The sequence below is a fragment of the Falco punctatus genome (genome assembly GCF_963210335.1).
Source record: "Falco punctatus genome assembly, chromosome: 15".
In the NCBI taxonomy this organism is placed as follows: domain Eukaryota; kingdom Metazoa; phylum Chordata; class Aves; order Falconiformes; family Falconidae; genus Falco; species Falco punctatus.
Window position 1 is genome coordinate 23834664 of NC_137595.1, and position 14075 is coordinate 23848738.

Below are 14075 nucleotides of genomic sequence, written 5' to 3' on the forward strand. Positions count from 1 at the left end.
TTGCATTCCTGGTGAAGGGGGTAAGATAAACAAGGCTTCCTGCAGGAACTGAAGACAATGGGGGAATAATTAGCATTAATCTCCAATGCAGAAACAATGCAGGTAGCAGATATTTCTGACTTTCACACCCTCCCCCCCACCTCCAGCCACATTCAGGAAGAGGCACCCAGACCAGCGTAACTTGGCCCACAGACCTCAGCTAAAAAGACACAAACTATTTAAAAGGAGGGAAGACACGCCACCAGAGTCGAGGGATCAGCCCAGGACTTTGCCATTTCAGACTTCCCCGCGCAAAAGGCGGCTGGCACATGAGGGACGTGTCTCAGAGACATGGTTTTCCCAGCGTCAGCAGCTCTGGGCAGCACCCGGGCTTAACATTGGGTGCTGTGTGCACCCACACGCCAAGGGTCCCAGCGCAGAAGGCTTGGGGACGGAGCTCGCACCCACGCCTCAGCCCCGCTTCACCGCCAGCACGGCACAGCCATCGGTGCCTTACCAGACCAGACACAAGCCAAGAGCTCCCATGCTGCTGCAGGGCTCCAGTGGGGAGGGTGCAGACCCCACTCCTCCCTCCACAGCCCGACCAGAGGACTTCAGAGGTCCGCTGCTGCTGCAGGCACCACCTCTTCATTTCAGAGAGGGACAAACCAAGGCTTGTTTTCAGATCACAGCAATTCTTTAAACGGTTCTCCTACACTGGCCCCTTGGGAGTGCTCTGTACGCCAGCCAGACTTCCCAGTCCTCCTCCCAGCACTGCAGAATGACAGACGGACCTCAGCACTCCCCGGACCTTTTGCCAGTGCGTTAAATAGGTCATTTGAAGCCTTTCAAGACTACAGGCTCCCGGTGCTCCGAGGTGACTCACAACCATTAGCATCCCTTTGGAGAGGGCTCTCCAGCCCTCAATCACTTTTGCACATAAGGGTTTTTACCCTTCATATCAAAAAAAAAAAAAAAAAAAAAAAAAAAAAAAAAGCACCAGTTCAACTGGTTCAGCTTTCCCCCACAGGATTTCACCTAACACTGAGATCATTTTGCCAATTGTATTTGCACCTCTTCACTGCCACACTGGGAGCCCTTGGCCCGGGCCTCATGGTAAGGCACTTTGGAAGCCCAGCAGCCGGCCCCTGCCCTACCAGAGGCGCAGCCACGGGCACCACACACACCCTGCTGTGGTGGCACAGACCTGCTGGCACCTTTGCACCTCCTGCATCTCTCAAACCACCGACCACTGGAGAGCAAGTAGCACTGGCTTTGCAGCGGCTGGATGTTTCCAGCTTGTCGGTGCCATTGCCACTGTGTGTTGCCCACCCACCTGCAAGCACAAAGCTCTGCTTTCTGCAACTCCCGACTCAGCGGGGCTTTATCACCACAGCGCTGCTTGGAAAGATTTGCACCCTGCATCCAGGCAAGACCCAGCCCAGGTAGCAGGGATGGCCTAGTATTACTGGACACAGGGGTGCACGGGCACACATCACCAGCTCCAGCAGCAGCAACGTGCTTCCAGCTGCTCATGTGAACCCCCCGGTGCTGCCCTGAACACCCTGGGCATTTATCAGTGCAGCATGCTACAAAGCACCATCTCCATGCAAAGGAGCTCATGCTCTACAGCGAGAGTGAGAAGGCTCCAGCACACACAGGGGACCAGTATGGCAGAGCCACCACCTGCCCCCCACGTCCCACCCTCTGCTCTGGATACCACCAAACACCCACAATGGTGGTTCCTCACGCTTTGCGTGGCGCATCACAGAATGCTCCACTAGCAATGAGACATGCCACATCCTCCAGGAGCAGCCCTGGGCTCAAGGAGGAGTTTCCTGATCAAAGCCAGGCTATCAGCAGAACACCAGTAAGGCTACGCTGCTGCAGGACACTACCTGCCATGTCCCACAGCTTGTGCCAGGACAGGGATTAAACACCAAGTGAGCAAGGCAGGTCCTGAGCGCACGCAGCTGAGTTAGAAACAAGCAGCTCACCAGGTCATCTAACAGATCAGATCGTGGCAAAAGACCAGGGCACAACCCTTGAACCCACCACTCTGATGTCAAGCACCAGGTGCACCCCAGAGCACACTGAGTAATTACACAATCCCACCATATCCTCTGAAGGATACAACGCACCGTCTGCCTCCGTCACCCCAATCCACGGCACGGCAGCCCACACTCCCCAGCCAGTATGGCTCCACCATGCTGCACCACCCAGAGCCCTCCTCCCTGCTTCAAGGGGCAACCGAGGTAATTTTGCTGGCATGCAGGGGCAACAGATCTCCCTGCCACCCCTCTCAGCTCTCCTTAGATGCAATTCATGAGATGAAGCGGGTAACTACAAAGGTAATTTCCTCCTGCCATCCCCACTCCCTCCCTGCCTGCAGGCTGCTGGAGGGAGGCAGAGGATGGCTTTTAGCGACAAGAGGCACAGCACAGACAATACCTGCTATATAACACTGAAGCGTTCTTTTAATGATCTGAAAGAAAAAGAAAATGCTCTGTATTTTGCATTTGTAATAATCACAGACACTTCAAGAGGCTCGCTGGAGTCGGGGTTTACACGCAGAGGTGCCTTCACCTCCGAAAGCATCCAACTGCCTTGATTCTCTGCGGGAAGCCTGCCGCATCTCCGCAGGCGGATGGCAAAGCTCAAGGCTGGTGAGGAATAATAAAGGCATGCAAGTCCCCAGGATGCTAAAGGGAGCACAGCACTTTGCAGGTCACACAGGGACTGCACCAGTGGCCAGAGGCTTAAGAAAAGGATTGGCAGGAGTGAAAGAGTTTTTAGAAAAATTTGTTTAAAGATACATAGATACATAAAATCAATTCCACCTGGCACGCCCAGACCATGGTCTTTCTCAGTCAAGGGCTGGAGGGCTGAGCAGCTTTTCAGGCAGTGGGGAGGAACCTGAGCCCTGTCTCCTGCCCACTGTCATCCCCATCTGCAGCGAGGACATCAGGGCCAGTGTGGGAGCTGGATCCTCTCCCACGGCAGCCCTGGCATGGCAGAGGGCATCACATCCTGTGCTTTGAGGAGACACCAGCCCTGGGGCCATCTCAATCAGTGACGCAGGTCACACTGCCACTATTGACCCCTGCAGAACCTCATGACAAACAGGGCAATAATGCTGCTTGATGATTATTCATGAGATGAAGCACTGCTAAAGGACTTCAGGAATCAGATAAAAAGGATGAAAAAAGCCTGAAATATTTCATGCCAGAAAAATGCAGACATGTCACACATGGAGACAAGGGCTGGGAAGGTGACAGCAGCCTGCACCCAAAAAAGCATCTTTTGATGACAACCAGAAGCCAGCTCCCTCCTTTCAAAGCATAACGAAAGGCCAGTGCAATATTCTTCTCAGAAATTAAGTTTCACACTATACACTGACCGGCAGCCCAAAGTCTGGGATACCAAGAGCAGCAGCCATAGCGTCCCTGCGCTTCGTTCAGAGGGCATCAGTGCCCAGGAGCAAGCTAGCAAGGGCACATAAGATTTAGCAGCCTCCTCCTTACCAGCAGTGCTTGGCACCCCAGCTTTGCACTTCATGCTCCCTATGCGAACATGCAGGGACTTGCTGCCTCCCTGCAGAGCCAGTGCCCGGCGAGCTCTGCCCACGCGTGCAGCCTCCCAGGCACTCGCTGCAGGATGAGCAAAGCTCAGGAGTCGTGCCCAGGCTGCAGAGGGAAGCAGCAGAGTGGGAAGCACACACAGGGCAGCCCTGGCACAGCAGGAGCAATCGGGAGGCACTCTGTGTGGGGAGGGCAGCAGGGGCTTGGGAGAAGAAAGGATGGGGAAATCCAGCCTGGGAGCCACCAGTGACAGGGTGAGCAACTGCAGCAGGCTTGTAAAGGCAGAAGGGAGAGCAAGGACATGATGGTGGGGAAAGGGGAGCAGAGTAGGGAAGAGACACAAGAAGAGCTGAAATAAACCTGTACCGTGAGCAATGAACAGGACAGAGCATCTCTGCAGGGCATGAGGGAGAAATCCTCCTGATCCAGCCATGAAACAGCTGCAGAGCGTTTATCCACAGCAGCTACAGGTGCCAGGGAGGGAGAAAGGGAGAGCAGCGGAGGGCAGGGAGATCAGGTGGGGCAGTCTGGAACTGGGGTGGTGGGGCAGATGCTTCAGGGACCGGAGGGAAGGACCACAATTCCAAGGGAGACCAGGGAAGCCAGGGAACGGTGAAGTCTGCATTCAGGAGCTGAAAAGAAAAATCCCAGACAGGATGAAGAAGAGGAGCCTGTCCCTGGGAGAGGCCAGCCCTCACTGATAAAGAAACAGGAGATTTCCCAGGAGGAAAGCAAGCCTGAGAGGCAAAGCCCAGAAAAGCAGGGGCTCAGGAGGACCTCAGGCATGGTTGTGGCACCTGCGGAGATCCCAGAGGACATCTCTCACCCACCAGCCATGGAGAAGGAACACACCAAGCAAGGAGATTATTATGACCTGGATTGCTCATCACAGAAAGGCCCCAAGTCATGCAGCTCGGTACCCACCACCTTCCTGCATGACAAAGCCAGCCCATTCCTCTCTTCTACAGGCACAAAAAAGCTTCCAGCACCATGGTGTGAGAGATGGAGCCACCCGCAGCCAGGGAAAACCTCCAAGAAAAAAAAACAAAACAAAAACAAAAACCAAACTTCAAAAAAAAAAAAAATCAGAGCACATTTCTGGGAGGGGAAAAAAGCAATGCAGGCAGACAGAGGCATCAGCACAGAGCGCCAAGGCCAGGTCCCAGCACGCTGCAAACATACTGTGATGCGAAGTGCAAGCCAGAAGAAATCAGGGCAAATTTGCTAAAGAAATGCAGTTGAGTTTGGCTGATTCTCCAGCACTCTGCAGCAGCTCAGGATCTTGCAAGCAGAGTTTCAGAGTCAGCCGGGATCCTTGCTCTGTGCTCCAACCCCTGTACAAACTGTGCAGAACTGGGGGAGCTGCTTGCAGCAATGAGAAGGCAATATGAGCAACAAAGCAAAGTGATCAACAGAGAAGCCCTTGGCACTGCCTAAACGAGCCTGACATGTTTACAGAGAGGGTTCAGGAGCCAACATGTGTGCAGCCTGCTCCAGGAGGGACTCTGGCAGCTCCCAAGTGCCAGCTTTAAGAACACAGTGGATGCTTTAAGATAAGCAAAATGTCATTATGTGGCCTGAACCAGTATATTTCTGCAACAGTTCAGAGTTCCTGGATTTCCTCTGTACCTGGTGCATCCCACCCCTGTGCCTGGAGCATCCCACCATGCAAAACAGACAGGAGGAGCTGGGAAAAGGCAGCACAGCTCTTCCACCCCACTTCAGGTATAACCCACAGGCAACTCTCATCAAGGCAGCAGTGCTGGGCTGATCACACACCTAACAGAAGCCGCCACATTTTGTCTCCAGCTCAGGTTCGCCTTGGCACTTCCCCCATTGCCCAGATGCCCCTGGACCCCAACAGCACATTTCTGGAGCATCACCACTTCTCTTTTTCCAGCAATTCATCATGCACACCACTGAAAATCCATGCCTTGCTTCTAGTCTGATTTCCCCAGCTGCTCTGGAGGAGCTGAGCAGGCAGCAGAGCTACACTGACCATGCAGAACAACTCCTTTAGACAGCACCACAGTCTTTATGGGCACTGGGCTAAAAGATTAAAATTATTCCTAAATGCAGGATGCTTTCCTCGCTCAGCACACCTGTAACTGCGTGGAAGAGTTCTTCTCTCCTCTGGCCTAGGAAGCAGGCTGCAGAGCAGGAACATCTAACATCCACCCAGCACCCGTAGGCCCACCCACACCCCTGGGGGCCCCTTCTCTCAGCAACACCCCAGCCCTGAAGCGGTTTACTGTTTCCTTCAATCTCTTCCCTCCCCAGCCATAAACCCAACAGTTTGGATGATCTCTGAACCTGGAGCATCATCTTGCCTTCCCTCTTTGTTTTTCCATAATCGTTCTCCCAGCCACATTGCTGGCCAACATCCCCCCACCTGCACACACCAGGCTCGCGGGAACAGCTTGTCCCCTTCTTCCTCACCCCAGAGGAGGGGGCTCCCAGAAAACATGTCCCTAAAACAGAGGGTAATCGACCATCCCTCCTTTGCTGGGAGCGTGCCCGCTGACACCTCACTCCCCCTTTGATGCACATCCCCAATATTAAATTCCCTTTTAACAGTTTGGCAACTGGCCCTTCCCTCCATGCCCGGGCTCCGCTTGGCCCAAGCAAACCGCTCCGAAGAGAGACACCACCACCAGCAACAACCCCACAGACTACCAGGCTGATGCAGGCCTCTTGCCACCAAAACCTGTGAGATGACAGTGCGTAGGCATCAGCTCTCCCAGCTGCAAGGTGAGCACCAAATCCACTGCATCCCTCCTGCCCAAGGACCACAGGGCTCCGCGCCATCCCATCAGGCCCACCACGCTCCCAGAGACCTTCAGGTGAGAAACCAGGTAAAAGTCACAAAACACCGAGGTCCACAGGGACCTCAGGGGATGGAGACAAACTCCTGTTCACACAGAGTCACTTGGATCAGGCTGCCCATGACCATGGCGCACGGGGTTTTGAACATTTCCATGGACGGAGGCTCCACAGCCTCTCTGGGCAGCCTGTGCCAGCATCTGACCAATCTCACAGGTTTGGGTTTTTTTTTAAAAAAAAACAAGGTATTTTTCTTGCATGAGTTCTCAGCTGAATGCAAAAAGTAGAAGAAGTAATAGGTGCAGACACCTCACCTGAAGCCAGGATACCAGGGCAGTGATCACATAGTGCGTACTGGCTCAAGGACAGGTCCAACCAGGATAAATCCCCTCAAGCAGGACTTCTGAAGCCTGGATCCACATCTGCTTCTTCACATGGGCAGCAGGTCCAGCTCCAAGGCTTTGGAGGACTTACAGGAGGGATGCAAAGCTTTTGTGCCTGTCCTTTGCCCCCTGCACAGGGACTGCAGACCCCTGCCATCCTCACTTGCCCCCCTCCCTCTCTCCCAAAGCACCTGCTTACAGCCACCACCACAGAGAAGCTGCTGGGCAAGACAGGTGGGCAGCAGGTCCCACACACACGCTGGAGCCCTGGGGAGGGAGACAGACACAGCATCTCGGGCAGCACGGACACAGGCAGAACAGCCACCAGTGCCATTGTCATGCAGCATCGTGGCAGGGCTCAGTATCAACACCTGAGGGTGGGCACCACGGGTGGCAGCCTGAGCAGCCGGCCAGAAGCCCAGCCTGCTCCTTAACAAAGAATTAAACCAAATTGCTCTGCAGCTCAAAGCAGCCCCTCTAAATTCCTCCCTCTCTGGACACTCAGCAGGGCAGTGAACCAGAGTGGCTGCTCACAGCCTCACACCAGCCTGCTCAAATGCCAGCGCTGCACTCCTGTGCTCCACCGCCACCCCAGCCCACCCCCTGCTTCAGGTACTTGAGCATAATTAGATGGCCTTAGCCTGCATAATTTTAATCAGCCCAGTTACACAACCAGATGTAGCAGGGTCCTCCTGATACTTGACCATGAAACACATTTAACTTGCTTTGCGCCTCTCTGAAAAAAGGAAAAAGCTGTTTTATTCCACGTCATCTGACTTACTGCTGAAGGATGCTGCACAGCTGCATTTCAGAAGGGTGTGCATGCACACATCTTCTCTTTACTCCCATACAGACCTTCAGCCAGCTCACATTTATTACGTTGTGCTTGAATCCTACTTCAGGAAGGTCTCTGCCTGCTGTCTGAAGTTAATTTTTTCCCCCTTCAGTCAATCAACTTGAAATTGGGTTTGCATATTAAAATGAAATTTAATTTCTAGGCCATTACCCCAATGTGGTCTAGCTTCTCTGTCTGCAAATTGAGGAATAAACAAGCAGACCTAGCAATTCATTTCCTCTTAGACATGAATTCCAGTTATAAACAACAGTAATAATATTCTGCAGAAGCACAGAGCCCCTTTCATTTTGGGATCCCAAGCCATGTCAGAGAAAGCAGGCAAAGCCCTGGGAGCTCTGACATGTGCCAAGTCACTCGTGCAGAGCTGGCACGCAGACCTGCTAAACGCTTTCTTGCACAGCCTGCAAAGAGGATCTCTTGGAAGTGCCCTCAGTTTCTCACTGACGTAGCAGGATTCCTATTATTTCTCACATTGGCTTTTCATAAGCTACTAGGTTTTCCTTTTCCCCCTCAAGTAGAGAGGCCAGACAGAGATACATAAAATATGCAGTTTTGAGACCTGAGAGCTTGCAGCAACCAACTCCACAAGATCTGTTACAACATAACCCCCCCAAAAAAACAAAAAAAACCCCTCCAACACTACCACCTCTTCTACTTAGTCTCTCTACTTAAATTTTGAGAGCAAAACATCCAGCATCACTTTTAATCTGCAGGAGAGCGATCATCCTCATTTGCCCGCAGGGCACTCTGCCTGACCATCACTTTCCAGACCCCATCCACACCCTCTTCCTTTCACAGCAAGGAAATCCCACGGGAAATGCCCCAAAGGAAAAAAAAACAGCTGTGAACACCCTGCCAGGGAAGAGCAGGCATCCGCAGATCAGGCCAGGTTGCTTGCAGCTGGCTACTGAGCACAGCACCTCCTCTGCTTGGGCACATCCCAGCCAGCCCAACTGAAACAACAAACGCCGCTTTCACCGGGAGACACCCCCGAACCCCACAGCCATTTCCACTTCAGTTTAAAAGACTCCCCTAGTTCACCACAGCCCAAAACATGCCCGGGCTGTCCCTGGGCAGCCCCGGCACACGCTAGGCTTTTCCCCTGCTCCTGTGTGCTGGGGGGAGCAATGGCACGGTGTCCCCTCCCTGGCCCCAGGCACTCGCAGCAGCCACTGGAGTGGTACTGGGGGCCATTTGGACCAGCCTGCATTCCCTGTGAGCATCCCTGGCCAGAAGGGGACAGCATGGTGGGAGGGAAAGGGGGACATGGATGGGAAAGGGAAAGGGGGACAACAGCCTAAGCCCGGCTGCAAGAAGAGCTCCAACACCAAAAGAGGAACAGGGGCAGGGAGCAGAGCAATGTCCTCTGCCCTGCCGGCACCCAGAGGTTTGCGTGCTTGGGGTGGAAGCCAAGCCCAGCCAGTGACGTGGGAACAAGCAAAGGCAGACTGGCACCACGGAGCTGGGAGAGGGCACGGAGACAAGAGGTCTGAACTGGCAGGCAGGCTGGCCTGACCCCAGTCCGAGGCCCCGCAGCACAACGGGGCACTCCCCAGCCCCCCAGGAGTGCCCCGCGTGGGGCCAGCATGGCCAGGCTGTGCAGGGCAGGGAGCTGCAACCAAGGGGGTGAGGGGCAGCTGGGTATGCCACCAAGCTCCATCTCCACACCAGGGTGGTCCCGGGGGGCAGCACCCCACTCCTCTCCCTGCTGTGCTGGTGGGCATTGCCGGGGGGGGCTGCCCTCTGCCCCCTAGCTGCGAGCCGGGAGCCCCAGCTGAGCAAGGGCAAGGATGTCCCGTCCTGGCCCCTGCCTCCTGGGCACAGGACCCGCTCGGCCCCCACCACCAGCAGGGCTGAAGGCAGCCCATGCACAGGGACGGTGCAGAGGCAATGATGGAGCCTGGTGTTGCCAGCAAACACAATAAGCTACTTCCTGAGAAAGGCCAACAGGTCCAGAGGCACAAAAGGGGCTATTCTGCTGCCGGCCATGCTCCCCAGTCTGCTCGGGGCTGGGACCAAGAACAGGGAGGAAGGGCAGATGCTGAAGCCAACACACGCTGCACATCGCACTGCTGCTGGCAGGGCTCCACCGCCTGTGCCCCGCAACACCAGGGCCACAGCACCCAGCTCTGCCCCGCATCACCCCCGAGGACGCGGCAAACCGCAGGCTGAGGGCTTGGCACCAGCCCCCCCTGCACCCAGTGGACACAAGGCAAGGCAAGTCGTGGGCTGCTGTCAAAAGAGCTAACGCGATGTTTTCTAGCGGCCATGCATACGGAAACAGGAAGGCAGCACAGAAGCCAAGGGGCAAGACGAGATGCTCCCTCCTCAGCGCCGCTTGGGCTGCCAGGGCCCTGCCACCCTCGCACAGCACAAGGCAGCTTTCAGCAGCGCACAGATCCCCCATTCTCCCCGCTGGTGACCTCCCTCGCCCTGGCATTTTCGAGACCCCAGGCTCCGCACCAGCAAGTGATCATGCTGGAAGAGACAGCAGAGGGAGGCCAGTCATCGGCTTTCCTGCCATGTCCTCTTGTTCTTTTTAATCAGAGAAGATGACGGAGTTGCTCATTTGCAAAAGATGACAGCAAAAGCCAGGCACTCATTAAGCTGCAATATTTTCCAGGGGAAGAACACTAAAACCAAGCAAATCAAGCCCTGCCAAAGTGATCAGACCCTGACCCCAAACCTCCCCAAGGCTCTTTGTCCCTCCTGAGGAGGATGCTCAGGGGAGTATCATTCGCAGCCACAGACCCTCCTGGAACACTGCCAGCTCACCCCAAAGAGGGGAGCACCAGACTAATAGAGAGTTCAAGCGAGCAGAAGTGGGTACATGATTGGAAGCAGTAACTCCCTCCAGAGGTACAAAATAATCACACTGCTTATTAGCTTCATTTAAAGAACTGGCTGCACAGCCTGCAGAGAAAGTTCTGGTTCCAGCATCTCTGATGGAACGGCCAAGAGACAGTTTCTCCAGCGACCAGCCTCCAAGACATGATGACTGCCAGAAGTCAGGAGCCGACCTCGGAGATAACAGGCTCAACATCCCCGCACCCCCCTCTGCTTCAGACAGCCCGGTAGCCCAGATCCCAGCCCCGGCTGCACAGCCACCCACCGAGAGCCACAGCCCAGGGGGGTCAGGGTGACACCCCCAGGCACAGGTTTGGAAACACACCTCCCAATCCCCTCGAGGAGAGGATCAAGGGACAAGACAACCCTGACCTTAAAAATAAGTCATTTATCAATCTCACACGGTCTCAAGGATGATCCTACCCTGCTTACAAACACACACACACACACATATATATATGCAACGACATACAGACTGTTAGCACATCACCCAGCCCACTCCCCAAGCTGTGCCAGTGCCAACGAGGCCAATGGAGCGCAGCCCACCTGCCAGCACGCTCTTCAAGCAAGGGAATTTATGACCCGCTGCAGCTTCATTTCTTTAGAAAAAGCCAGGTTTACAAAACAGGCGGTGCAGCTCTCAGGACCCTGGCTGCACACACACACACACACACACACACACACACACACACCTTTCACCCCACGCCACAAAAGGCTCCGCAGGGCACAGACCTGTCTCTAATCGCCTGTGAAGCAGCCGGCACACCCAGGGCTCTGTAGCAATAACACCACCTGCCTGAATCGATGCAACCGCTGCTGTCGCTGACATACGTTCTTCCTCCTTGCATTTCTTTCCCACTCACCGCCTTTTCCCAGAGGCATCCTCAAGGAACACCCCCTTGGGCATGAGAGCATTCCCACACCGCTGCCCGGGGGGGGGGGGGGAGACCACTACAACCAGCCTCCCATTCAACAACTAGCTTTATTACCCCCTGGTTAGGGGTAAGGGCCCAGCAAGGAGTTTCGAGCGTGCTCCTGGAAGACAAAAGGCAGCAGTGACCACCACGGCACCTGTGGAAGCCCAAGGGCTCTGCCCACCACCAGCAGCTCCATCACAACCCCACTCCAGCACAACCACCAAGCACCACCGTGCCCCACCGGAGCGCGGGCAGAGAGGGAAGGGCGGCCACCCCAATCTCACTGTAAGAGTCAAGGAGCAGCTCAAGCCCCCGCTCGACCACAAGCACACAGGGCAGAGGGCTGCCAGCGCTCGCCAGCTTTGCCAGACACTGCCGTGGGTGGGTGGTGGTGACATGGCCGCTGTGGCAATGCCAGCCAGTGATGCCCAGCATGGCACGCAGCACTTCAGTCGGCCCCGGCTGCTGCAGCTTCCTCATGCAGCACCGGTCTCCTTGAAGCTGCCTGCCAACAACAAAGGTTCAGCCCAGGTTCCAGGGCTCGCTCGAGAGCGCGAGGAGGCCTGGGCCAGAGCCAGGCAGGGCAGGCAGAGCCGGAGCCATTCACACCCTGGCATGTCAAGACTTGAGGAAATTATGGAACAACAAGAGCCATTTGCCCTTTTCAGAAAGTCCACAGCCGGTTCAGCAGAACAGCCCTTCACCGCCTGAGCTACACTACAACCATCTCTAGCTGTGCACATTGGAGCAATAAAATATGCGGATGGTATGTTTTTGGAGGCAAGACACATAAATAAAGGGCGAGGATGAGGAAATTCAGCTCTCGCACGTCATCCAGGCGCATTTTCTAACAGCTCAACAGCTTCTCAGCACAAGCAAAACACACTCCACGCCGCTACCAGCGGTAACAGCTCTAAAAACACCAGCAATAGCGCACCAGTGGCACCCCAAGAAGCGCTGCCCAGGATCTCGGCGCAGCGGCGGGGTCTGCACCAGCAGAGAGGTCACCCGTGCCTGCCCCGTCACTCCCGCTCCGCCAGGGGCCTGTGGGACCCCTGAAGACGCCGGCCCCGGGATGGACCCCGTTACCTTTGAACTTCCATTTAACTAAACTTTATCACGGCTGAAGCCGTGCCACGCTGCCGGGGAGGGCAACGGGACCCGGTGGAAGGCTGCGGCCACACGCCGAGCCCCTGCCCGCTGCAGCGGGAGCCTGGAACGGGGAAATGCCGGGATTTAAACAAACGGGGGAAACGCAGCCGCCGGCCTGGCGGCGGGAAGGGCGCGCCGTGCCGTGCCGCACCGGGCAAGCCGGGGGGGTCCCGGGCAGGCAACTCGGGCCGCCGGCCCGGCAGTGGGCGCTTCCCGCGGTACGGCCCCCGGCGCGGGCAAGGGGCCGGCCCCCCCCGGGCCCCCGGTCGAGCGGCGGAAGGTGCCGGGACGGGTTCGCAAACGCGCTTCGCAGCCGGGAGACCCGAGCAGCAATGCCGAACACCGGCCCCAGGACGTGCGGGAAGCCCACCCCCGCCCCGCCGCCTTCCCGCCCTCCTCGCCCCGCCGCCACTTGCCGCAAGCCCTCCGGACGCCCGGGAAGGGCCGCGCCGGGGCCCCGCCACCGGGCTCGGTACCCGCGGAGCCCGTGTGCCAGCCGGAGCCCGCCCCGCTCCCCCCGGGGCCGCTACCTACCGGCGGGCTGCAGCAGCCTCCCCGCCGCTGCCCGGGCATCTTGGAGGCGCGGCGGCGGCGGCGGCGCGGAGGAGACGGCGGCGGCGGCGGCGGCGGCGCGGGGGGGGGGGGGGGGGGGCGGGGGCGGAGCCGCACGCGCTCCCGCCCCCCGCCCCGCCCCCGCCCCGCCGCAGGTGAGGCCGCAGCGGCACCGGGGTCCCGCCGGCAGCGGCGCGGTACGGCCGGGCCCGGGCCCGGCCCCGCCCGGCGGGCGCCCCCCCCCCCCCGCGCCCACCCGTGGCGTGTCGCCCCGCCGCGCAGGGACGCCCCCCCTCCCGCTGTGTCCCCGCCGCGGCGCAGCGCGGCCCGCACCGCTGCTTTAACGTGGGCAGGCACGGCTGAGTGGGCTGAGCGAGGGGGTCTCGCCTTCGGGGTCTTACCCTCGCCTTCTGCAGAGCTCTCTTGCCGCACAGCCGAGGGCTGTGGGCGAGGTCAGGTTACGTGCAAAGCACACATATGCACACACATACACGTACCCGCAGCGTAACATCAAAGGGAAGAGAGGGAGGGGGAACCCAGCCACGTAATTTACTCCTCAGTAACATGGGTACGTGCTGCACAGGTTATTTATACGTGAGGACTGCCCAGAGTGTTAAATGAGCCGCCTCGTTAAAATCAACACGAGGAAAAATCCATCCCAGCTCGGGGCGCTGCTGAAGGCGTGGCGGGGAAGGGGTTCGCAGATGCTGGGTTTGGTGCGCGGGGACCTGCAGGCGTGTCCCCTGCCCTCACCGCGCTGCCACGCCGTCGTCACCACTGTGACTTCCCTGTGGAAGGAGACAGCTGTGCTCTACTGAGTGGTGGAGGTCAGCACCGCAACCACAGCCAGCCTTGTTCTCACCTACTCCACCGCACAGAGGAATTACAAATCCTTTTCCCTAGGAGGATCTGACAGCGGGATAGTTAATATGCGCCTCTTATTCTGCATTAAATCCTATCTCTGCTTTTCTGGCAGCAAAAACAC

At 57.0% G+C, this 14075-nt stretch overlaps 1 protein-coding gene across 1 annotated transcript in view; it reads right to left on the reverse strand.

Moving 5' to 3' along the window:
• The window catches only part of MID2 (midline 2), a gene marked incomplete at its 5' end in the record, with an annotated part of 113963 nt that extends 100796 nt beyond the window's left edge, over positions 1-13167 (reverse strand). Inside the window, one exon of the mRNA XM_080365301.1 lies at positions 13073-13167. The remainder of the gene's footprint in view (positions 1-13072) is intronic.
• Positions 13168-14075: the final 908 nt, after the last annotated feature.